This window comes from Ornithorhynchus anatinus, chromosome 20 (assembly GCF_004115215.2).
Source record: "Ornithorhynchus anatinus isolate Pmale09 chromosome 20, mOrnAna1.pri.v4, whole genome shotgun sequence".
In the NCBI taxonomy this organism is placed as follows: Eukaryota; Metazoa; Chordata; class Mammalia; order Monotremata; family Ornithorhynchidae; genus Ornithorhynchus; species Ornithorhynchus anatinus.
The window spans coordinates 2300332-2327508 of NC_041747.1; the positions used below are offsets into that span (position 1 = coordinate 2300332).

General features: G+C 43.3%; 1 protein-coding gene across 4 annotated transcripts in view; it reads right to left on the reverse strand.

Moving 5' to 3' along the window:
- Positions 1-27177, reverse strand: part of LNX2 (ligand of numb-protein X 2) — a 70261-nt gene that overhangs the window by 36435 nt on the left and 6649 nt on the right. The window contains exons 2-3 of one of the 4 annotated variants that reach the window (XM_029048395.2): positions 11071-11241; positions 7199-7321 (exon numbers count right to left, since the gene is read on the reverse strand). The exons of 1 other annotated variant lie outside the window; for it this stretch is intronic. The gene's annotated coding sequence lies outside the window, so the exon portion shown is untranslated. Of the gene's footprint in view, positions 1-7198; positions 7322-11070; positions 11242-24429; positions 24590-27177 lie in introns of those variants that run through there. 2 more of the 4 variants (XM_029048394.2, XM_001519442.6) reach the window with 2 other exon arrangements.

The window sequence follows — 27177 nt, forward strand, 5'->3', positions numbered from 1 at the left end:
TTAGACTGTCACAGTAATATGAACTAAGATGACAGAATGCAATGTTACAACAAGAGGCCCCTGCGTGAGGACCGTCTGGTAGATGATGCAGTGTCATGCCGAGGAGCAAGGCAACAGTTAGTGAGGATTTCAGGGAAAGCAGTGTGGCCTAGTGGTAAAAACACAGGCCCAGGAGTCAGAGGACCTGGTTTCTAATCCTGGCTCTGCCAATTGCTTACTGTGTGAACCTGGGCAAGTCACAACTTATCTGTGCCTCTGTTTCCTCAACTGGGAAATGGAGATTCAATACCTGTTCTCCCTCCTACTTTGCCTGTGAACCCCACGTGGGACAGGTACTGTGTCTGCCCCAGTGCTCGGAGCAGTGTTCGACACACAGTAGGTGCTTAACAAACGTCATTAAGAAAAAAAAATTCTAACAAATCAGCTAGCCTTAAGCGGGGAATTTGGAGCATAAATGGATAATTAGAGACGGTAGATCCTCTCCCTCATTAATCTCATCATTCTTCATGACAAACATCTGGTGCAATCAAACAAGAACAACTTTCTGTCAAACTGTACAGCCTTATACCATGTCAAATGGAGCCTGCCTCAGCAGGCCCCTGCTATTTTGTAATCAAACCTGCACAATAAAATGAATGAAGTGAAATTAGTAACAACAGTCAGATTAAGCTTTACTGCAATTATACTACTAATGAATCAGAGTTTCAGGTCTTCATTATCTTAACTACCAGCAAGGTGCAGAAGAAAAACATTTCCAAGCTAATCGATGACACCAAGAATTAATTTTATTTAAGATACTCAATTTGAATCAGTTCCAATTTCATGTTCCATCTTATTTTTATTAAACAGTGTTGTTGAAGAGGATATTTATAATGATACTTTGGAGCAGAATGGCGCAGTAGAGAGAAGAGTGGATGTGGGTTCTGTTACCCGACCCTCCACTGACACAATGCTGAGGGCCATTTGCTTAACCTGCTTAGACGTTGGTCTTTCAGATAAGATCTACTCATGCTTACTTTGCAGGTGAAGGGATGCAGAGATGACATAAAATTCTACAGAGCATACCAAAATATTTTTAGACAGACATGTGCCTTCAAACACACCACAAAAAAATTGGCAATAATACTTGTACCCCTCACAGTAACAGCTCTGAAATTTGATCTTTACATTGCAAAGTTAATTGCTGAAACAGCATTTTCAGGAGCATCTGCTAAAAAAAGATATTTTTAAAGGGCAACAGTAGAGCATCACAAAACCAAGAACTAAAGCCTGGAAACTTCCTGGCCCCTCAGAAGCCTCCAGCAGCTGTCCAGACAGCTTCCGGTAGGGTCGTTGATTCACTTAATCGCATTAATTGAGTCCTTACTGTGTGCAGAGCACTATTCAAAGAGCTTGGGAGAGTGAAATATAAGGATAAACAGACACATTCCTTGCTCGCAGCGAGCTTACTGTCTAGAGGGGAAAGTGAGGGTCTAGACAGCAGTTTCAGAGACTCCAAGCCTAGACTTAGGTCCTCATGCTCCTAGCAAGTCAATTCCCAAAACCTGACAGGTTCCATGTCTAGAGACGTCGGGGATCTGGTTTGGTCTGGACCCTCCGGACCGAATACCCACCTTCGGAAGGCCCATTCAGGCACCCAAGGCAGGTTCGGCTCAGAGCCTCTGCAATAAAGAGTGTGAGAGACCCTCTGTCCACCCACCCCAGCCTAAGCGTAGACTGGGAGAGGCACCAGTCGGTTAGGGCTATGATCTGGGTTGCTGTCTAGGAGTGATGGACTGTCCCCTATTTAGCCAAAATATTTCTGTGCTGCAAAAGGATACAGTCACTGTGATCTGTATTCTCTCGGACAAGTGAGGATGAGGGACAGGAGACCACTGAGTCTGGGGGTTCCATTAGGAGTCTAGAGTTAGGGGTGAGGGGTAGTCTTATATCGCGTCCAGAATCACCCAGATTCTGCCTCTGCTCAGAGTAGGAATGTTGCAGCTTCTCTGACCCTTAAGGGAGTTGAGAAGGGAGGATGGAGAACAAGCAGGAGGTTTGCAGGCTTTAGCTCCTGGTTTTGTTTTTTATGGTATTCAATGAGCATTTACTGTGCATCAAACACTGTACTAAATCCTGGGGTAGATAAAAGGTTATCAGGTTGGACAAAGACCCTGTCTCACATTAGGTTCCCGGTCTAAGTAGGAGGAAGTAGGGAGTAGGTCTTAACTCCTCTTTTTCAGATGAGGACACTGGGACACAAAGAAGTGAAGTGACTTACCCAAGATCACTCAGCAGCCAAGTGGCAGAGTCAAAATTAAAACCCAAGTACTCTGATGCCCGGGCCTGGGCTCTTTCCACTAGGCCAAACTTCTTCTAGTGGGCAAGAATCGTGTCTACCAACTCTATTTTTTTTATGGTGTTTGTTAAGTGCTTACCATGCGCCAATCACTATTCTAAGCATTGGGAGAGATACAAGGTTAGCAGGTTGGGCACAATCTCTGTCCCACATGGGGCTCACAGTCTAGGTAGGAGGGGGTAGGATTTAATCTCTATTTTACAGATGAGGAAACTGAGGCCCAGGGAAGTTATGTGACTTGCCCAAGGTCATGCAGCAGAGAGGTGGCAGAGACGGGAATAAAATCCTGGTCCTCTGACCCCACTTAGCCTTGGGCTCTTTCTGCTAGGCTACACTGCCTCTCTACTGTATTGTAGTCTCCCAAGTACTTAATCCAGTGCAACAGGAATAAAAACCAAAGACGGATTGATTAAGCTCAAGTAACAAGCTGCACCGGAGACAGATGGACAGTGGGAGACAGTCCCCCTAATTCCACCCTCCCAGAATGCTAAAACAAGACCAGCCCGATCGAGGTAAGTGGCCCAACAGGAAAAACCCCGGCAACGAGAAACACTGCTGGCACATGCTCCCGGGACTATCAGAACCCGTCAAAATTCACTTGGACTCCTACTCAACAATTACCGTTCGAGATTTACGGCACGGATTCTTTTACGTTCTATCATCCTGAGTCACCTTTTATTACATTTATGTCATTACACCGTGTCAGCATTTACCATCAGCAGTGTCTCCACTCAAACTATATTCAGCAAATCACAGAGCATTTCAAGGACTCATTTATCGGTGAACGGATCTCCCTCTTCTCTTTGTTCTCTCCACAAATCTTAATATTTTAGTGAATTTAAATATACTCAAGCGATCAACGGAAAAGAGTTACTAAACACTTGTAATAGCAGCAGAAATTTAACCACAAATGAAGCTCAGGAAAGGGCTTTATTTTGCATTTTTGGAAATATTAGACTTTGGATAAGAATGATAGAAGGGAGGCTTTTTTAAAAAAATGTATTTGTTAAGCACTTACTATGTGCCAGGCACTCTAAGGATTGGGGTAGATACAAGCTAATCAGGTTGGACAAGGTCCATATCCCAAAAGGCGCTCAGTCTTCATCTCCATTTTAAAGATGAGGAAATGAAGGCACAGAGAAGTGAAGTGACTTGTCCAAAGTCACCCTGCGGACAAGTGGCGAAGCTGAGATTAGAACCCAGGTCCTCAGACTTTATCAACTAAGCCACGCTGCTTCCCATCAAAAGATGATGATTCAATCAATAAATAGTATTTTTTGAGAGCTTACTGTGTGCAGAGCACTGTACTAAGCACTCGGGAGGATACAAACAACAATCTAACAGACACTTGGAGATGCCTATCTCCATTCTTGGCAGGGAGAGCAGCTACAAATTGAGAGAGTTAAGAAGATGGTTTTGTGCTAGTCCAAACTCCAAAAACATTCTAATAAATCTCTGTAGATCTGCAATTTGAAGGGGACATTTTAAAAACAGTCATTCCTACAGCTTTCTCGGTCCTCCGCCTTTTCTCCTTCCCAACCCCTTCCACCAAGCTATTCTTCTGGCTTTCTATTTCTGTACTCTGCACTGCGTACTGCCTTTCACTGAGTACCCACACATGGAGATGCAATACTAAAAAATTAGAATCCTGGAGAGGAGAAGCAAGAGAAGAATCAAATCTCCTTACTGGGGTAGGGAGTTTTACCCGTGTCCTGACACGAATGTCTTTTTCCTGGTGACGGCACCCTGTACAGCCACTGAATTCATTCTGGAAAACTGTTTTCATATATGTGCTGGCAAGCGGGTGGTGGATCTGGTTGAGAGTTCAAACATAACTGTCAACACACTGGGGTGTATTTATGACCCGGCTTCTGATTCACACTCGAGATTTACTGCTGATTTCATCTGACAATCTGGGAAGAGATATTAAGCAACTTGTTTCCACTTGATCAAATAAAACGAGAGCCCTCTTCAAGACCTGGAAGGCAGATATGATTCCTCCTATGTTACATCTATAACCTGTCTGCCTGTTTTTTTGGAAACTGAGGGAATATTTTCTTTTCCTTCTTGTTTTTTTCTTTTTTAAGGAGACATTGCCAGTTGACACTATCAGATACACATTTTCTAGCATGCGGATTAAGCTAGCAGAGTGAAAAAAACAAAACCTAAATGTTAATTAATTTTAGCATCAGTTTATTCCTTAAAAATGAACCAATTAAAGGTTGGAAGAATGGACCAGCAACAAAAATCATTATTGGAAATATTAGTTATTAATCTTCTAGGGTCACTTTAAAATATGACATTTCCTCCCCCAAAGGCAATTTGATGTGGAACTAAAATTACTCGTTTCTATATGGAACACTCAATTTCCTGGCTTTTGATTATTTTTTGTTTTGGACACTTTAGAAAGTGTGATTTCCTTTCCTTATCGCAAAAAAGTAATTTAAAAATGGACGAATTTCTTCCTACCAATTACAACATAGGTAACTACACATAAACTGTCTCTATCTGTTGCCGACTTGTTCATCCCAAGCGCTTAGTACAGTGCTCTGCACATAGTAAGCGCTCAATAAATACTATTGAATGAATGAATGAATGAATAAAAACCAAATGATGTTCCAGCTAAGGTACAAGGCAGCAAAAAGCAAAACAAAAAAAAACTAGGTTTGAGTTTATCCCATTCAACAAGCTGTAAGATGAAGAGAAGGCAAAAAAAATTGTGGGAGAAAAATACTGATAAATATAAAAAAAGGAAATCACTGAGAAAGCAGCATGGTCTAGTGGAAAGAGCATGGGCCTGGGAGTCAGAGAACCTAGGTTCTAATCCCGGCTCCACCGCATGTCTGCTGTATGACCTTGGGCAAGTCACTAATCTTCTCTGTGCCTTAGTTTCCTCATCTGTAAAAGAGAGATTAAGACTGAGCCCATGTGGGACAAGGACTGTGTCTAACCTGATCATCCCAGCGATTAGAACAGTCCTTGGCACATAGTAAGCAGGTAACAAATATTATTATTATAATGTATTAAGAAGGTTTGTACCTGCTTTCTAGAGAGTCCAAGACCAGCCTGGAAAACTCCAGTGGACCCAGTTGGACACGGGGACTCACAGAATCACCTCTATTTCCATGCCATAACTGATTGAGTCTAGGCCATCTCTGAGTCGGCTTTGGGGTCCGGGGGGCTGTGAGCGGGCTTTCTAAGTCACCCTCAGCTTTGGTCTCTCAGCAGCATTTCCAAATATGACCTGAGGATCCCCCAAAGATTTCACTCTGGGCCACAGAAACTTCAAGCAAAGCCCGACCTTTCCACTTCCATCTCCCTTCCAGGCTTCTGTAACCCATCTTGAATCCTGAAATCTTGGCAAAGAATCCTGGTAGGTCCGGCCTGCAGGGGTCAGGAAAAACATAAAGAGGGAAGGAGCTCACCAGCCCAAGATCTTGGGTCAGAGTAGCACCTTATTTTTAATGCTAATTGTTAAGCACTTACTATGTGTCTGGCACTGTACCCCCTGTGCCTGGTCCTCATCGATAAAATGGGAATAAAACTCCGTTCTCCTTCTCCGTTCCCAGGAGGCTAGGGACCATATCCGATCTGATTATTTTGTATTTATCCTAGCTCTTGGCAAAGTGAGAGTGCTTATAAATACTCTCCCACCCTTCAAAGCTTTATTGAAGGCACATCCCCTCCAAGAGGCCTTTCCAGACGAGGCCCTCCCTTCCTCTTCTCCCACTCCCTTCTGTGTTGCCCTGACTTGCTCCCTTTGGTCTTCCCTTCCCCCGATTCCACAGCACTTACGTATATATCTATGATTTATTTATTTGTATTGATATCTGTCTCTCCGCTGTAGACTGTAAGCTCGTTGTGGGCAGAGCATACGTCTGTTTATTGTTGTACGGTACTTTCCCAAGCGCTTCGTACAAATGAATGAATGAATAAATAAATACCCTCATTAACTTGGAAACCTGACACCCCATGAGGGTGGGAATGTGGCTACAGAGGCAAGTTTGAGGGGAGAAGTGCCTGGACCTACCCCTCCCTCCTTGCTCTAGGAGCTCCAAAGGCTTGTGCCTTCCCAAAAAAAGCCACTGGGGAAGTTTCCCAAGGCTGACTGGGAAGCTCCACGGAAAAGGGCAAGTGTATGCACGGGAAGCGGGCGCCGGCATGCAGAGTGACCCAGAGCAACGCTGGAATGGGAAAGAAGAAATGAAGAGAAAACCCAAAGCGGGACAGAGAGAGCAAAGCAGGGAAGAGAATGACAAGGAGAGGGGGAGGAACAACAAGGCAAGGAAAATCAGAAAGGGGAGATGCAGCGGCAGAGAGACAGGGAAAGGTCAAAAGTCAAACTACTCGGTGGCAAAAAGGAGAGAGAGGGGCGGCAATAAAGAGAGGCACCAAGAGGAAACCGGAGGAAAGCAGAGGAAAGCAGAGAAGAGGGACAGCTGTTCGGAATCAGAGACTGACAAAACAGACACAGGTAAGTGGAGGAAGAGGCAAGTAAATCAAACAAAAACTGACAGGCCTAGGAAGAAAGGAGGCCAGTAACAGGGTGACAAGGAGAGGTAGAGAGGAAAGACAAAGGCAAATAAAAACGACATATACTATGCTTCTAACAGGGACAGAGATTTGGGGATTCAAAGTTTCTAATGAAAGTATGTTCCACAAAGCAATTTTCAAAATGAACTTTAGTTAAGTTTTCACTTCTTTTGCACCCACTAAAATGTGTAAAATGTGTCTGCGACAGTAAGAACGTTCAAGTTCTGGGACATCCGCTAAAAATTTCAGATTAAAACCAACTGTACACACCACTAACATCTTCCTCGTTTTCTAGGGCACCTCGGAGTTCTATGAAGCAAATCTTACCAGCGGCAGAGAATAAATTCAGGGTTCTGTTTCGGGGCTCTAAGTAGAGAGAATCTACTCAGTGATGCTCTCTGAGCTTCTGAGAGATCTCGTAAACACTGGTCCTGCAGTACTGTAGGTAACCTAGGAGACAGATCTCCAGACTGTTAACCCCGCCTTCATTCCAACTCCAATAGAAGCCACAAAGACCTAAAAATAAATCTATCCAAAGAGGAAATCAATGTTTTATTTTGGTCCCGCACCAATACGCACAAAGATATTTTCCATTGTTTTGGCCATATTCCTTAGCTCTTTAATTACGCTTTGCTACCTTCACCACTGATTCCGAGAAAACTATTATAATTTATATTTTTGTCCCTAATTGGCTTCTTAAAAAATAATGAAAATGGAATCATGCTTTTAAAGATCACGAAAGTGCTCCTTTTTGCAATTTCTCCCAGGTAGGTACACCAAATATTTCTCTTTCCATAAACAAAAACTGTCTGATAGAGACCCGGCGGCATGATTAAACTTGTAAAAGTGTCACACAGATCCAAACGGCTGGGAAAACATTTTAAGAAAAAGAAAGAATTGTAAATTTGAAACATGAATGGTGAATGTGGTTGATTTTAATGCAGTTTTGAGTGGAATTTGCATTTCTGCTCTGAGTATTCCACATCTGTTAGTTAAGGTGATGAAGTATTTCTTTCAAGTTAATTTGTGATGTGAATGATTTGCATACTCGCAATTGCCACCTCAAATACTACTGGAAAAATAGGGAAAAAAAAATCAAAATGGCTTTAACCATCATCTGAGTACAATCTCTCTGGACTATTTTGCAAAACTGGAAACCAGACAATTCTGGGTCGTATTATAAAAATGACAATCCCGAGATATGTCAGAAGTCATTGTGAAAGCTTTTCTTTCCTGCTACTTAGTAATTATTCATTTCAAAACGTGAATAGAAACCCAGCTTATCTGCAAAACATAAGGAAAAAGGAATACGATATAATCCCAAATGAAAAAAGATGGTAACTCTAACCACAGTGGATGCTGTGCAAAAACCTGTCCAGTTTAACAGCAAGAAGTAATTAAAATAGGATCTTCTTCCTCCAGTAGCTTAATATCACATCTTTTCATGCAGTCAGTATTTTCACGACTCATAACCCCATCAGCTTTGCTAGCAAGAGCTCAGAATGACCCCTACCTCGAAAGGTATCCGAACCTGCTTATATTTCCTTAAGCTGCTGTTGAAATTTATTTTCATGATTACGTCAAATGCAACCTGAAATGTGGCCTCCCAAGTTTTTGTGAGGAAATAAACTGTTCCAAACAAACGTGTCAGGGAACGGTGGATTTCTAGAGCCATTTATGACTTTGAGTTTCAAACTGAGACACTGCTAATTTAGCTATGTAAATGACAACAATTTCATAGGATGGTCAGGCATCAAGAGAGTCATTGCTGATCTTTGGCTCCATGTGGCCTGCCAATGTCAATACTCCTCTGCATTCAAGGTGACATGATCATTTAGATTCAGGTGGTAAAATGGAAGACTTGTTCATCTTCCACTGATAAATCCCGCTGTGCTGATGAGACGTAAAAATCCTCCTTGATTTTCCAAATATTTCCCAAAATTCATGAGGAGAGACATATCCTTCCACAACATCTATACTGGTTTTCCAGAAATTAACATACAGGATACCCAAAACTGGACAGGGAGCACACTTTACATATCTACCTCTAATCAAAAACCAATCACAGCTCTGGCTGGCCAGAGACACTATTTTTTTTTTAGTCTTAAAAGCATTTTCCTCTCATGTCATGATTGGCTTTATAAAGGAATTCAGAGCTCTGTCTCTGAGACAGTTTCTGCGAAAAGGGCAACAAGGCTTGGGAAGCAGCCTGGCCTAGTTGAAAGAGCCCGGGCCTCAGAGTCGGAGGAAATGGGTTCTAATCCTGGCTCCGCCTTGTCTGCGGGTGACCTTGGGCAAGTCACTTAACTTCTCTGTGCCACAATTACCTCATCGGTAAAATGGCGATGTGAATGTGAGCCCCATGTGGGACAAGGACTGTGTCCAACTTGGATTAACTTTTTATCTATCCCGTCAGTCAGTTGTATTTTACTGAGCACTTACCATTTGCTGGAGCACTATACTAAATGCTTGGGAGCATTTAATAGACACAATATAATGGACACAATCCCTACCCACAACAGCTAAATAAGTACCATAATTGTTATTATTAGAGAAGAACACGGGCCTAGGAGTCAGAAGGTCACTGGTACTAATCCTGGCTCCGTCAGTTGTCTGCTCTGTGACCTTGGGCAAGACACTTAACTTCTCTGTGCCTCAGTTACCTCATCTATAAAATGGGGATTGAAACTATGAGCCCTACATAGGACAGGAACTGTGTTCAAGCCAATTTGCTTATATCCACCCCAGATCTTAGTAGGGTTCCTGGCACAAAGTAAGCGCTTAACATATACAATTATTATTAGTAGTAGTAGTAAAACAGAGATTAAGACATATGTAGCGTGGCTCAGTGGAAAGAGCCTGGGCTCGGGAGTCAGAGGTCATGGGTTCAAATCCTGGCTCTGCCACTTGTCAGCTTTGTGACTGTGGACAAGTCACTTCAACTTCTCTGTGCCTCAGTTCCCTCATCTGGAAAATGGGAATTAAGACTGTGAGCCTCACGTGGGACAACCTGATTACCCTGTATCTACCCCAGTGCTTAGAACAGTGCTCTGCACATAGTAAGCGCTTAACAAATACCAGCATTATTATATGTGAAACAGGGACTTGCATCTTGCATCTTGCATCTATCCTAGCGCTTAGTACAGTGTCTGGTACGTAGTAAGCGCTTAACAAATACCATTTAAAAGAAAAAGGGGAGGCCAAGGGCAAACACCGAGCAGCTGAAGAAGGACAGAATCATTTAGGACTCAGATGTTTGGGAGGGTACAATACAAACAGAGTCGGTGCAAACGTTTACAGTCTAGAGGGGGAGACCGGCATTAATATAAATGAAAATATTCTTGTTATTTAGCTACATAATACATACATCCACATGAAAACCTTGGAATAAGTATCCTTAACTTTACACTTCTGTTTCTCCATCTTAACACTGGTGATCCTGTAGTACTCAAATGGTGAGGATAAGCACTTATTACAGTGCTCTGCACAGAGTAAGTGCTCAGTAAATACCACTGATTGATTGACAAGTGACTGCTACATCAGGAAAATCTGCAAGAGAGGTTGTGACCCCTAGGGTGACCTCCCTTGAGATTTGGGGGGGCCGGGGAGATGCTATATTGGGGCAGAGGTCAGTTTAGGACAGGGCGGGGCAGAAGGGCACAGGACTCTATGTGCCACCTTCCAGGCTGAGACTCTGCCAATCACTTGCTGTGGGTCCTTGGGCAAATCACTTAATTAATAATGGCATTTGTTAAGCGCTTACTATATACCAAGCACTTCACTTCTCTGTGCCTCAGTTTCCTCAGCTGTAAAATGGGAATACTTGTTCACCCTCCTGCACAGAGTGTGAGCCCCATGCGGGGCAGGGACTGTTCTGACCTAATTAACCTGAACCTACCCCAGTGCTTAGAATAGTGTTTGACAAAAAGTAAATGCTTAACAAACAGCTTAAACACACACACACATGATAAAAAACAACACCCAATACATCCTGATGTTCCAAGAAGGTGTTTTGGGTCACAGCCACAGCCTTAGTCCCAGTAGAAATGGGACAACCTAAATCCCAAAATGTGGGGGACGGAGGGTGGTGTCCACAGCCTTTTGCCCACCCACCCCCAAGCCACTGGAGCCCCCCAGCCTCCTGTACAATGCGCTCGCTCTCTCTCTCTGTGCCACACACGGAGAGGTTGAAAACTTACCTAAAGAGACCACGGTGACAAGAGAAGGTGAGTCAAATGGCTGCGGGCACTCTCGCAGCAGCCACCACTGCGTTTCGAGTGCAAGTCCCAGCCCGGATGCTATGGGATCAGCCAGGGAATCGGCTATTTCCTTCGAGTTTTTTCATAACAAGACGACACACAGAGGACTCCCTAGGAGAAAGGGAATAGCGATAGTTTCTAGTGACTATATATGTATATGTACAGATGTATATGCACATGACATTGTTCATTCTTTAAAAATATCTCGAGTTTCATTGTTTGTGGATTTGGAAGCTCTACAGAGAACCTTTCCGAAGCAGCACCTATGAAAAGAGCGTTAGGAACCTGGAACTGATCCTCCTATTCATCTAAAATGCAGCTCTGGGTTCTGCTTCTGAGAGTGTCTGTGGCTCAACAACCCAGAGCTTAACACCCCGGCCCTCCAGGGGAATCGGCATGAAGGAATTAGGGAGCATCTAAGGCATTTTGGAACAGAATCGTGAAGCTTGCCTGATTTAAAAGTAGGCTTCCGGCCACCAGGGCAAGGCAATGGAATATTTCCTGACAACAATCTTTCCTGTCCAACAGGAAAAACGTGGACGTCACAAAGTCTCCGTAACTGATGATTCAAAAGAGGCAAAGGAGCAGGCAAATCAAAACTACAATCATTCCCACTTCTCAATCACTTAGTAGTATTTACCGAGTGCTTACTCTGGGCAGAGCAGTGTACTAAGCACTTGGGAGGGTAGAGTGAGCAGACGTGATCTCTGCCCTCAACGAGCTTACAATTTATCTTTCGATCCCCTCCCTGCAAAACCTGGAGATCACAGCAGCAGTGAAGAGAGGATATTCTCATAACGGGGGGAGGAGCAGAGGGGAGAGGGGTTGCCATATCTATACAAAGCTAGCCTCTCTTTTTCTGGGTCTAGGTGATCTCACCTGTAAAATGAATCATCTCACGTAACGGAAGGTTGCAGAAAATTCACACCACACTGCCCCCAATTCGCGATACCTGGGGCATGTGCTCAAAGCGGTCTTTACAACCCTGGAGAGCCAGGCCAGAGTAGGTTGGCATTGTTGAAGACCATTCTCTAAATTCCCTAATCACGCTCCAGCCGAAACGCACAACACGGCACACACATGCGTATCACTGTCTTCTTCATTACTCACGAGTATACTGTGAGATGGAAAAGACAGATAACTGCCGTGAAGGCACTTTGGAAAGTATGTGTCATAGGAAGGCTCTGGATATTTTTATTATTATTTATTATTATTGCATTTGATACCATGGGAAAATCTGAGTTCTGGCTGACAGTTGATTTGGGGTGGCTCAGAAATTCATTCAAGATTCTGGGATTAGTCCATCGACAGCAAGGGCTGGTGGAGACAGAGTCTGAGAAAGGGTGGGGGGGCTTTCTGATTCCATTCTCATCACGAATGGGCTGTTGACTCCAAAGAGCTTCGTTGAAGAATGCCATAATAGGCCTGGGCACTGGCCTTCAGAAGATATTTCCAACCCCTTTGGGAAATGCTTTCATTCAACAGGTTACATACATCCTTGAGAGTCCTAGCGGGAGGGGCTTTGTTTGAGTGACTGTCCCTAAGAACGTATTCATTTGAATGTGAATGACTCTGAAGAGTCAGTGAGAAGAAAATCAAGATGGTGTAACTAGCCATTGGCTTGGGGCCGGGGCAGCTCTATACATAACCAAAAGCCTCCATTGGAAACATAACACTTCCATCCCATGAAAATCTGTTCCCTGGGGCAGCTCAGGTCCATTTGCTGCCCAGGAAATAGAAAAATCACATCAAGAAGCGGGGGAAATGACCTCTGGGAGTGTGTCAGTAGACTGTGGCAGTGAAGGGACATGAAGTGTCTGTTCAAACCACTGTTATGCAGGTGACACTCTAATTTACCTGACCAACCTTGGATCTCTCACCCGTTTTACAACTTGTATCTCCTCCTAACTCCAGGATATCTCCACATGAATGATCTTACCTGACCAACCCTGATCTTTCACCTGTTTTACCATTCGTATCTCCTCCTAACTTCAGGATATCTCCACACGAATTGATCTCAAACTGAACTTGTCCAAAACAAATGCTTCATCTTCCCTTATCTTGTCCTAATACTCATTTAAATTCTAAATGATCAATTCATACACTTTTCAAATCCTTTTTTTCCCCTCAAACTAGGAAGATTGTGTCTCTTGTGGAGCTGATAACATGAAATTTATCTGCTCTTTTATAGGTTTTACCAAAGCTACTGATGCTAGGGGAGAACTCTAAGAACAAGCCATGAATATTATCCCAGGTTGTGGGACTTGAGGAGAAGGGAGAGAGACCTGGCTAAATTTTCTAAATTCACTCTTCTTATTTGATAGAAAGACCATAAGGTATCTTTCCTTTTCTGAAAGGGGCAAAAGGCTAATTACTTGAATTATCTTTTTGAAAAATTATAGCAATCTAGGCAGAGTTTTCAGGAGCAATTCATTAAAAAGATTCTGCTAATTTCCCAAAGGGTAGAGAGCCTACATAGATTAAGGATGGTTGTTATCTTGCATATACACAGGATGATGTTACGCATTTTATATGTGGGAATCCTATGGCAAGGTTAGCTTATGTTCCACCCATCCAAAGAGAAATACAAACTTTCCAGGAGGAAAACAATTAGATCAAAATGTTTCTCAGGCTATAGTTTACATTCCCCTTTCAATGGTCTCATCTAAATACTACGGGTTTCCAGGTCTGCAGTAATCTGAATTCTGTATCTTAAATCACTGGGTATTTTAACTCCTTGAATTTACAATCAAACAACAAATTCAATAACAGTTACTTCTTTTCATTCACTTTGACTTTAAGAGGAAATTCAAAGCCTTCAAGTAACGCCTGGTTTTACAGGAACTGTCAAGCCCCAACTCAAATCTGGAAATAACGTGGCATGAAAAGTCTCGCTTTGCTCTTACTTGAACACTCTCAGGTAACAAATGGAGCCTTCAATTGGCATTCCTTTTCACATTCACAAAACTCACATAACTCTGGGCTTCTAGGTTCAGCTATCAAAATCAATTTGGGGTAACACGAAACAGAGTAACAGCTCAATTTGCAAGCTGTCCATCACCCCCTTGAATAGTCCAAGGCACCACATTCATTTATACCTGCTACGGAGCATGCATAATGCAGACGGCAACTGAATGCAACCTTCAGGCAAAGCCGCTTGGGCTAAAGGCACTAGTCTCGGAGGAGCAGCATCTCTTAGGCCTTGGTGACTTTTCCCAGCCACGGTTCCCTGCCACCTAGTCAACGACGGCTTGCGGTTGATTCTTCGGCGGCAAGCCCGCGTGGGACGGGAAGGATGGTGATGGTATAATCACATTTATTGAGCGTTTACTGGGTGCAGAGCACTGTACTAAGCGCTTGGGAGAGTGTAATATAACAGGCACATTCCCTGCTCACAACGAGGACTATAAGCTAGAGGACAGTCTACATTCTACTGAGGACTTACTAATAATAATAATAATAACTGTGGTATTTGTTAAGCGCTTACTCTGTGCCAAGCATCATACTAACAGCTGGGGTGATACAACAAATTCATTCAATAGTATTTATTGAGCGCTTACTATGTTGCAGAGCACTGTACTAAGGCGCTTGGAATGTACAAATCGGTTGGACACGGTCCCTTTCCCACATGGGGCTCACAGCCTCAATCCCCATTTTACAGATGAGTTAACTGAGGCCCAGAGAAGTGAGTGACTTGCCCGAGGTCACAGAGCATTCAAGTGGCAGAGCCCGAATTAGAAACCATGTAGAAGACTGTCCACTGAGCACTTACTGTGTGCAGAGCTGTACTAAGTGCTTCGATGGGTACAATAGGACAATACAACAAACATTAATATAAATAAATGAATTACTGCTACATTCAAAAATTACAGCGGTGATGGGAAAGTTGGGGAGGATAAAGTTTAAGAGGAAAGCTGAGGAATACCCACTTGAACATGCTGGATTCAATGCCCTGGGATCACCAGATGGAGATACCCCAAAGACAGTAGGAACTAAGCATGGAATGGTAGGTAAGAGTGAACTGAGTGGAAATTTAAGAGTCATCCACATAGAGGAGGGAGTTGAAATCATACGGATATCACATATTTGTTAAGCACTTACTTCACCCAAAAATGCACCAATTTATGGTCCGGGGAAAGATACAAAGACAAGGCTTCATACACAGTAAAAAAACCCAAGGGGGGCTGGCAATCTAAAAAGTGGAGGGAGGAGGGACAACACACTAAGAAAAGAAGAGGCCTAAATACCAAAAACACAATAAACTGACAATAACAACAGTTTTACTATATACATATTCCTGCTCATATACCAGTATTCTTCCCATAATAACCATTTTATCCGCCAGGAAACCATTTTTCCCAAAGGGAAGAAAGTAGTTCAGGGTTAAACTTTAATCACATTTTGCCCAAGTTAAATAACTGGCAGTACTTCAAGGGCCTCTAGCTCTGGACATTGAAAGGTAATAGCTTAAAACCTACAAGTCTTGGCTCAACAAGCAGCTGCTAAGGAGTATTTTAAATACAGATGCTGACAGTGTTGGGTCTCATTTCCATGGAACCTGAAGCTGGATGGAAAATGGGGAAAAGGGAGATGAGATGTTTTTTCTATGTATTTTTAAACTCATAACTTCATTTTTCCCCCGAAGGATCTGGTCACCAACATATCAGAACCTGTGTTCACTAATTTCAAATGCGACTTCCAACTTCTATAACAATGGATCATGGAATGTCAGTTTTAAACCAGGCACTTAAAAAATACATTTTTCCCATTCTTTACTTTTACCTGGCTAACCTCAGTTTCCATGGAAACGGGTCAGGATGGCTACCAAGAGCCAAATAAAACCCAAAGAAACGTCTAGGTTATGTTGGCGAAAATTTCCCAATCCAGAAAGGTAGTGGATTCACTGGAAGAAAAGCCATCTTGGGTCACCTCCATTTTCAAAGAATCAAATTGATTAAGCACTTGAAGACAACAGATGAATATACTGAAAGCAGCCTAAAGTTAATCTCCTAAAGATTGGCTAACACAGGGTTTTCAGATTCTAAGAAATCAAATTCTGAGGAATTAAACCTAATAAGTCAAGTGAATAGTAGTACAATGCCTGTAGGCGGTAGCTTCAGAACAGATGGTTTTAAAAATAAAACATTTTTATTTTTAAAAATGAAGCATCTTGGGCCTAAAAATTTGCGTTGGCCTCATTTAAAAACTCTGTCCTCACTCTCCCCATCTTTAGCCCCTTCTAAAGCCCCCCTCTAGTAATAAGTGAAGGAGGAACAAGTGTCTTTTCTAAACACTTGGGAAGTACCTGCAGGCAAAAAGTGACACATTCCCTACACCCAACTTGCCAGTCAATCGCATTTACTGAGCACTTACTGTGTGCAGAGCACTGCACTAAACGTTTGGAAGAGTACGCTATAACAATATAACAGACATATTCCCTGCCCACGATGAGCTTACAGTCTGCTAGTCACTTAGACTGAGCCCCCTTCTCGCCAGCTACCTGCAGCGATACTGGGGGTATCCAGACAAACCATCGGTACAGCCTAGTGGACAGAGTACGGGCCTGGGAGTCATGGGTTCGAAACCCAGCTCCACCACCTGTCTGTTGTGTGACCCTGGGCAAGTCACTTGTCCCTGCCCCAGTCTCCTCATCTATAACATGGGGATCAAGACTGCGAACCCCATGTGGGACAGGGACTGTGCCCAACTTGCTTAGCTTCTATCTACCCCAGTGCTCAATACAGTGCCTGACACATATTAAGCACTTAAATACCATTTAAAAAAATCAGTCCAGGGGCCTTTGAGGCTCAGTAAGGCCGACTCTGTTGCTTCCGGGAACATTAGGGCCTGTTCCCCCCGAGTTCCGGATCTCCGAGCGGGTGGACTAACTCGAGTCCCAAGGATTTGAAAGCGGGACGAGGCTGAAGGTCACGGCTCACCTCTGGCTCTTGGCCCAAAATCCAGGGCAAGGAGGATGCAGTGGAGCCAGACCCCAGCAGGAAGCAACGGTTACTGAACTCCCATTATGTTCTTATGCTATTTGTTAGATCTCCTCCCGTATGCAGTGACAGAATAGCTCTTGCAGAAAATGTTTCTTTAGAAAAAAGTAGAATGCTCCTCTTCCATTATGAAAAAGAACGAGATCTAGCATTGTTATAGATTTCGACAGGGCCCAGTTTCTTCGAGATTTCAGGAATAAGGAACTTGAGTTTGATTACTAGGCTCTACTCTATCATCCTTTGCCTGTAGAAATTTAAAACCAGTCCCAGTGCAAACTTACCTCTGCCTTTTGGGGGCTACAAAGTAGAAGCAAGATGATAGATTTTAAGGAGCTGAAACCTGGTTCTAATTCTCACGCACCAATTCACTTTGTAACACTGAGAAAGAGTCTTACCCTTTTGTATCTCAGGTTTCCTAGTTGTAAAATGAGAACAACACTATTTTCCTTATACTTGCCTCACGGAACATTTGACAGTGATGATTAATATCTGCAGAGAGCTTTATAATCCTTAGAAAATGAGCACAAAGTATTATGTACAGTTTCATTCAGCAACCATTTAAAAGTTGGCTCATTAGGTGAATCAACTTTTTAAATGACTCCATGCTGAAAAATCATCAAGTTGTAGGTTGAAAGTGGCATCTGTTTCAGCTATTACTGATGTTCCAGTTGGGCTCAGAGTTAAAATTGGAATCCATTCTCTTTGTTAAACATCTCTGGATCCATTTATTTTTGGACCAATTCAGATTCAACAAAAGCTTTGAAATAATAGTTTGATCCAGTTCTTATCTGAGGAAAACAAGTTCTTTTAACAGTGATTGGTTCCCTTTAGCTTCAATTCTCTGGTTTGTAATGGGTGTCAGCTATGATTAGTTTCACTGCCCCGACCCTAACTGCAAGAATTTACTAGCCTGGAATTTTAAACTTCAGCAAGGGCTACATGTAGGAACTTTCTTTCAGTTGCCATTTATCAAGAAGAAAAGAAGGCAGTGATCAGTGCATGTTCAAAACAGGGCAGGAAAAAAAAACTCTATGAGGTAGGATTTGATTATTGTTTAATCAGTATTTTTGTTTAGGTTTAGTTAAAAAAAACCACCACGTGACAGAACTGCAATCAGGAAAATAAACTTATTTTGGATCTCAAATACTGTGTATCTGTCAGGAAACTGGTCTGTCATTTTGACCTTAATGAAAATGTAAATTGGCACACAAGCACATTGTTTTCATTTACCAATGCTGCTAATCTGAGAAAGTGAAGCTATCAACAACATATTCACGTGAGATTGGGCTCCCCCAGTGTTTTCCATGAATACCAATCAATCCATAACCACAATCTAGGGTTGCTTAAAATTCAGTTTATTCATTAAATTACTCAGCTAGTTTGACGAATTTATTACATTTTCCGCTACATTTGACTTGGGTTATTAGGCTACCCTTGCTTAGCCCAATAAAGGAAGAATATAAAATGACAGGGTGTCTAAGAATGGCTGTAAACTGAATATCAACACTTTGGAAAAATGCACTAGTCTCTGGATTCAGTTTATGAAAGCATTCCTGTTACACAAAGAATATTTGTAAATGTTCTCATAAATTCATTATTCAATACATTCAAGCCCTCATTTCCCTTACCCTCTGCATCACCGATTCCTTGGATCCATACCCATTAAGGACTTGATATTCAGCCCATCCTCTACCCCACTGAACTTACGTATATAACCATAATTTATTTTGATGTCTATCTCTCCTCTACACTGTAAGCTCCTTGTGGACAGAGAATGTGTCCACCAAGTCTGTGTCCCAAGTGCTTAGTACAGTGCCCTGCACACATTAAGCACTCAGTAAATAAATACCACTGCTTGACTGAATCAATAAATACGTTTAAATCGATTAAGTTTGTTGCAAACCAAATCAAAAGTTCTCACACTATTATCTGTACCCCAGGGGGCTCATAAGGTAGATCACAAATGTGCATATCAGAAATTCACAAATATCTAAAATCCACGCTCTCATATGGAGCATTTTTGGAGACAGTGGTATTTGTGTCTGTTGTTTTTGTTCATGTATTCATTAATTTTTTGCTTACTTTTATTACCTCCTGTACCTACGTTTTCCCTCTTTTTCCCAATAAGCGTTTACTACCTCTGTCTGTCTCCCCATGAGATGGGAAGCTCTTGAAAGGATCATGCCTTCTACCCTCTATGTATGCTCCCAGGGGACTAATACACTGTTTTGCTCACAGGTAGTTTTCAATTAAAAACTGATGGAGGTGATAAAATACCATAGACTAAGTAGAAATTCCAAACAATCCAAGAAAACAGTAGGGAGGGATCATACTGTAAGTCAACTGCCCATGAAAGGGGAGATGAATGGAGAACGGTGGCTGAGACTACGGAAGCTGCCAGATTAGAATCAGTAGTAACAGTGGGGAGACTTCAGTCGTGCCTACATAGATTGGATGGTTCACCAAGAAGAGAAATGGAGGAAAGGTTTTTGGGCAGGATACAGGATTTACACGAAATGACTAGTCCTAGTAACCACAAGGGAAAATAAAATCTATCAGATTAAAATTCTGAATAGGGTTTGGTGCCAGGAGAGGCAATAGCAGTCAAGACATAATTAAATTTAATATTCATCCTGGGGGTGGAAGCCCATAAAACACCAAACCAAGGATACTATGCTTTTAGAAAGGGAACTCAATAAACTGTGAGCTTTATTTACAAAAATGCTGAAAAGGAGTTAAAAAGAGCAAGGCATCTTTAAGAGCCTAGAGAGTATTTTAAAATAGTACATTAGGGTCAGAATTCCCCTCCCCTCCTTTTCCCAGCAAAATAAATAATTAAGTAAAAATTGAGCTTCCAAATAGAAACTCTTCGTGACTGTCAGAGTAAAAGGTGACCAGAGGGAGAAAGTTATGCTTCAATAAACGGAAGACTTATCCATGTGAGAACGGAAAAGCCAGTGAAGAGGTGCAGCAAGACTAGTGGATAGAGCACATGCTTGGGAGTCAGAAGGACCTGGCACATAGTAAGTGCTTACAAATACCACAATTACAGGTCAAATAATAGTAATAATAATGGTATTTGTTAAGTGCTTACTATGTGCCAAGCACTGTTCTAAGCACTGGGGGGATACAAGATAATCAGGTTGCCCCAAGTGAGGCTCACAGTCTTAATCTCCATTTTACAAATGAGGTAACTGAGGCACAGAGAAGTGAAGTGACTTGCCCCAAGTCACACAGCTGACAAGTGGCAGAGCCGAGATTAGAAGCCATGACCTCTAACTCCCAAGCCCGGGCTCTTGTCACTGAGCCACGCTGCTTCTCAATGCAATTGGGAAGTATGGGGATTAAAACAGGCACCTGGCAGAGCTCTTCAAATATGTCAAAAATATTAATGGCCCTGGTGGGCAGGGAACTACCAACTGTCTGTAAGTTCATTGTGTGTCCGTTTATTGTGGTATTGTACTCTCCCAAGGGCCTAGTACAGTGCTCTGCACACAGTAAGAGCTCAATAAATACGACTGAACGAATACCAACTCTGTTGTATTGTCCTCTCCCAGACGCTTAGCCCAGGGCTCTCTCCCCCAGAAATCACTCCAAGAATTCCACCGACTGACAGATGGTCCTGGTGTAATAAGAGTTGGAGGGCCTGAAAGGAAGAAGCTGAGAGGCTCAGTGAATTCTTCAGCTCTATCTTTACTAAGGAAGAGGTTAGGGAAGTTCCACACCCAAATTGTTTTTCACAGCAAGCAGGCTAGAGGAACTGGATGAAACTGGCAAAACCACACAGGATGTTTTAGACCAAGTGGATGAACTAGATGTAAACAAATCACCCGAACCAGGTGCCACCCACCCAAGAATTCTAAAAAAAACTCAGAGGGGAGGAGGCAAAACTCCTGGCAGGGGTGTGTAGTCTATTATTACAAATGGCTGCTCAAACAAGGTTCCATAGGTGACCCGTACCCCAAGATCACATCTCTGAAAAAACCTTCCCAGATTAAGCCCTTCTCTTAAACCCAGCTTGCTCTCCCTTCCGCATCACCTCTGCACTTGGATCTGTGATCTTTGGGCATTTGATATTCACCCCACCCCTAACCCCGCATCACTGATGCACATATCTTCAAATTGTTTATTATAGATTATTTCTTTATTCATATTAATGTCTGTCTCCCCCTCTAAACTGTAAGCTAGTTATGGGCAGGAAACGTATCTGCTAATTCTGTTGTATTGTACTCTCCCAAGAACTTAGTGCAGTGCTCCGCACATAGTAAGTACTCAATAAATAGCACTGACTGACTGATTGTCCCTGGCAATTATTCATTCATTCATTCAATAGTATTTATTGAGCGCTTACTATGTGCAGAGCACTGTACTAAGCGCTTGGGATGAACAAATCGGCAACAGATAGAGACAGTCCCTGCCGTTTGACGGGCTTACAGTCTAATCGGGGGAGACGGACAGACAAGAACAATGGCAATAAACAGCGTCAAGGGGAAGAACATCTCATAAAAACAATGGCAACTAAATAGAATCAAGGCGATGTACAATTCATTAACAAAATAAATAGGGTAACGAAAATATATACAGTTGAGCGGACGAGTACGGTGCTGTGGGGATGGGAAGGGAGAGGTGGAGGAGCAGAGGGAAAAGGGGAAAATGAGGCTTTAGCTGCGGAGAGGTAAAGGGGGGATGGCAGAGGGAGTAGAGGGGGAAGAGGAGCTCAGTCTGGGAACGCCTCTTGGAGGAGGTTTAAAGGCATTAATTAAATTAATTAATTAATTAATTAAAGGCAGGTGAGGTTGTGAAGCGGCATGGTGTAGTGGACAGAACACGAGCCTAGCAGTCACAAAGTCATGGGTTCTAATCCCAGCTCTGCCACGTGTCTGCTGTGTGATCTTGGGCAAATCTTTCCACTTCTCTGGTCCTCAGTTCCCTCATCTGTCAAATGGGGATTGAGACTGTGAGCCCCACATGGGACAGAGACTGTTTCCAACCTGATTTGCTTGTATCCACCCCAGCGCTTAGTACAGTGCCTGGCACATAAACACTTTACAAAATACTATTACTAATATTATTTAACACCTGTCTCCCCTTGGAGACTAAGCTCATTGTGGGCAGGGAATATGTCTATTGTTGTACTGTACTCTCCCAAGCCTTTTGTACAGTGTTTTGCACATTGAAAATGCTCAATAAATACAACTGACTGATCTTATCCATTTGGCAGCCTGGTAAAATTGGAAGAGCACTTCAAAAGACACAATCTGAGGAAAAGACAGGATAGTAGTGTATGGGAAATTGTGGGTCAGCAAGTAAATGACTAAAAAGCAACCAGTGGACTTATATTTAAACTTTCAAAATGACTTTGGCTAGCTCCTACTCAAATCTTATGAGTAGCCATGGGATTTGATGAAATATTTTCTCGGAGATTGCAAACCAGTTAAATGCCACGAAACAGAGTAATGGGATTACCCCAAGGATCGATGATCTGAACACGGGAGTACAGACAGAGGTTTTATTATTTATTTTACGGTATTCCGTTAGTGCTTTCTATGTGCCAGGCACTGTGCTAAGTGTTGGGGAAGATATAAAATAATCAGGTTGGACAGAGTTCCACGTGGGACTCACGATCCAAGTAAATCTTCAAGGTCACCCAATTTTCCAGGGTGATGAAATCCCTCATAGAGGGGCAAGAGGACAGAAATCCGAGAGAGTGGGTTGAAAATGGGCAGGTGAGTTTCAACACGGACAAGTGCAGAATAAAAGACCTGAGGGAAAATTGTCCCAAGCGGCTGTTTGAGGACAATGAGGCTCTGAGCCATCCATCACAACTAACCCAGCATGACACTGCTTATATTCTTAAATTTACAGGAGACAGATCAAGTTAAAGGTCATCATTGTCCACCTCGTAAAATACGAATGGCGCCAAGGAAATTTGAACATCTAAAATTCCAATCACTAGCATGGATTAAGCTTTTCATTTAGTATACACCATTCCCTAATATCCGAACCACCAGATTCAAGAAGGGATAATAGGAGCAGAATGTATCAATAGTTTATCCTAGATATCAGAAAAAGACCAATTAATATTAAAGCATGTGGGGAGTTGGAGGGTGGGGAGGGTAGGTGCCGCATGTTTTCTAAATTCTCCAAATAATTTGAAATAAATTAACTGTAAGCCTTGAAAACCTAGTGGACACAGCATTGGCCTGAAAGTCAGAAGCACCTGGGTTCTAATCCCAGGCCCACTTATCTGCTGTGTGACCTTGGGCAAGCCACATCACTTCTCTGGGCCTCAGTTCCCTCATCTGTAAAACAGGGATTAAGACTTTGAGCCCCAAGTGGGACAGGGACTGGGTCCAACCTGATTAGCTCGCATCTACCCCAGTGCTTCGAACAGTGCTTGATACATAGTAAGCGCTTAAAAAATACCATCATCATCATCATCACTACAGAGCAAATTTTCTTTAATTCGAGGCTCTGCAAGAACTCACCCCCTTTGGGAGAACCAACTGAACTACATTAAAAATTCCACCAAGCCCCCATTTCTAGTCTGAAAACCGACTCCCAGATTTATGGAGGGGCTTTCTGGCGTGACGAACAGAAGCCAACTGTCAGGTGTGGAGTTCATCAATAAAGCCCACACCTGTCTTTGGGCTGAAAGTCTCTCAGGAGGCATGATCTGAAACTAAGATGGGCAGATCAAACTACACTCGCTTGCCACAGGTGCCTCGGGTGCCCTGACAAAGATAAGCATATTCTACAATCGTCTGTCAGTCCAAGTGTACATATGTATCTGCTTGGGAGAAAACTATCACTAGAACTACTCGGTGCAAATTTCCTATGAAAGGCCCGCAAACGAAAAATCATTTGGGCCCAAAGGAGCAGCCAAAAGTTAAACGTACAAGCTGAGCACACTACAGCTTATTCTGTCATTCATGTTGAAAAGGCTGTATGGTAGAAGCAGCAAGTGATGACTCAGGTAATTGCAGGGTGTGGGAAATGCAAAAGGAGAAATTTAGGATATTCTGGTTCATGTGCATGCTGTTTTCTGAGACACGGGTTTTCAGCCGCATGTTGGAAACTATTTTTTTTCGGCAATGGCTAAAACACTCAATTACCCTGTCAAATTCTACCAATGTCTGTGAGAAACTGACAAATACTACCTTTTCTTCCTGCTCACTTCTCTCCGGTAGAGAGCATTCGCAATTTACGGCTCACTTAATTGGGAACTTGGATCAGTAATGCCTGCTGAAAGCCATTCATTAACAGTGTATTGTCAAATAATTCTCCAGTTAATATTTACCTGTCCTTAAGAACTTTTTAAATTCCAATCCTTTTTTTTGGTGGGGGGAGCAGGGCAAGTGGTGATGGTGGGGGCAGGGTGAGGAATCTCAGAACCATCACCTGCTCGGCCTCCTTCCAGGCTCAGTATGAACACTTTTCTATAAGGCCTGGACGGGCCAGTGTCCAACAAGAATTCCAGCTGCTTCTCCGTATTATCTAAGAAGAAAACCAAGAATTGATTTTGGCCTAAAGCAGGAATCTCATTTGCCAAGGCATAAAAGCAGCTTCCCCGGAAAATGTAAACTCGAATTATGTTGAGCTAATATAGCAATGATCATTTTTATTAAACACTTATTATAAACGAAATACAGGAGCAGAAACAGGATAATCAGACCCGACATCATCCCTGTCCCAGACTGAGCCCAATATGTACATAAAATCAGAAAGGAATCAAAACGAAAATAACCGAGCCTTAGATACCGGAGGACTCCGCAAGTGATAATCCCAATCCCAACAACTACCTGGTGGGCAGAGAAACACCAATAATTACTAAGCACAAGACCTCTTAATGGGGCTTGCACAGGTCAAAAACAACAATAATAATAGTAATAATTGGTGTATTTGTTGAATGCTTACTATGTGCCAGGCACTTTACTAAGCGCTGGGGTGCATACAAACAAATCCAGTTGGACACAGTCCCCGCTCACGTGGGACTCACAGTCTCAATCCTCATTTTACAGATGAGGGAACTGAGAAAAGTGAAGTGACTTGCCCGAGGTCACCCAGCAGACGTGGCGGAGCCAGGATTAGAACCCATGATCTTCTGACTCCCAGACCCGAGCTCGATCCACTACACCATGCTGCTTCATCAATTTTAATTCTGGAGGCAGTTAATTCCCACTTTGACAATGTAGCATTCTACTTGGTCTGCCCACCAATTCACATTGTTTAAGCATTTACCCATTAAATAAAGCAGATGATCTTCCCCTGCCCATTTGCTCCAAATGTTAGAACCGGGACTCCAACCAAGGCTTCCCAGGTGGCTTAGAACAGTGCCCACAAATGTTCATTCAGCAAACGAATGAACAGATGGCTGAATGATGCACCATTAGAGTTACCACATTTTCTTGCCAGAACAACAAGGGAGGATTGTTGTTTTGTCATTCTAGTGTCATGACATCTTAAGAGGGTGCTATCATGTTTCAACAAACCCTCTTCCTTACAATAGGAAGAGTGAAGGAGCAGCAGACTGGCAAGGCAAACAAGGGACAGAGTTAATCCAGAGTTTGAACATTTAACCCTCCCACTAACTCACTGGATGTCCCTGAGCTGGATAACTAGAGCACCCAACTCTCCCCGGCTTTCCGAGCGAGACTCCGAGCGCCAGGTGCTTCGGGAGTCCTGAACGATGCCCAAGGCTGCCCGCAATTCTGGTGCCCCGTGCCAAATGAGGTTGGGCCCAGAAGGGAGGTATGGCCCCACCCGATGATCCGGAGCGGTTCATCCAGCTTGCGCATCATCCGTGCCCATCCCCCTGAGCAGAGGGGTTTGGGAGACGGTGCCACCCGATCAGAGAGTTTCCTGGCCCTCGCTGTGGGAATCAGCGCCGAGCGGGGCCGTGTAGTGAGCGGCACCAGGGCCGCCCGGTCCCGCTCGACGCCACAGCTCTCGCGGAGGATGGAGGAATTCAGCCCGGGTGTGCCGCTTTATCCACCATTTGAGTAGCGCACCATTGCCCCCAAACCTCCACCCTTTGCCACGAGGTATTTTTTCAGGTCAAAACCCTGGTTTTCCGGTCGGCCTGAGGTTGAGTCAGAAAACTGAGACTTCACTGTCCCCTTGGCCTAGAAGGTTGGCCTAGTTCATCTTCCTAGTGACTCAAAGCTCCTTTTCATTCATTCATTTAATCATATTTATTGAGCACTTACTGTGTGCAGACCACTTGGGAAAGTATTGTAGACAGATTTCCTAAAGAAGCAGTGTGGCTCAGTGGAAAGAGCCCGGGCTTTGGAGTCAGAGGTCATGAGTTCGAATCCCGGCTCTGCCACTTGTTAGCTGGGTGACTGTGGGCAAGTCACTTAACTTCTCTGTGCCTCAGTTACCTCATCTGTAAAATGGGAATGAAGACTGTGAGCCCCACATGGGACAACCCGATTCCCTCGTGTCTACCCCAGCGCTTAGAACAGTGCTCTGCATTCGGTAAGCGCTTAACAAATACCAACATCATCACAACGAGCTACCAGTCTAGGACTCCTTTTCTATCTGGCTTCTCCTGGCTCCATCCAGGCCCTCTTCCCCCCAGGACTGACCCTGGATTGGCCGCCTCCTCCTTGCCCCAGGTTTTAAGGTTTTAACTTTGCTCTTGCCGAGTTTCGGAACTTTTCACCGACAGAGGTAAAACCCACCCACACAACTCTTCACTATCTTCTGAGACAGAGGGCAGCCGGATTCTCCCAGACGCAAACACCCTCCCCCATCACCCCCTCACACGCAAGTCTAGCAGTCTGTGAAGCTGAAGTGGAAAAAAATCACTACTTTTCTGTGTGAAAGGTAACTGAAGTTACCTCCCTTCGATTCCTGCAAGTGTCCATTATGAGAATTAGCAAGCACCTTAAAAGCACCTTGTTTTCTCAATTAGGAAGCAGAGGCATAAATTAAACGAATATTCGTTAATAATATAAGATCTGCCCCTTTCTACAACACAGTCATCAGGGTTAGGTGTTCCACTGAGGCTGGAAACAAACTAGCCTATTTTCTATTTCCTCTG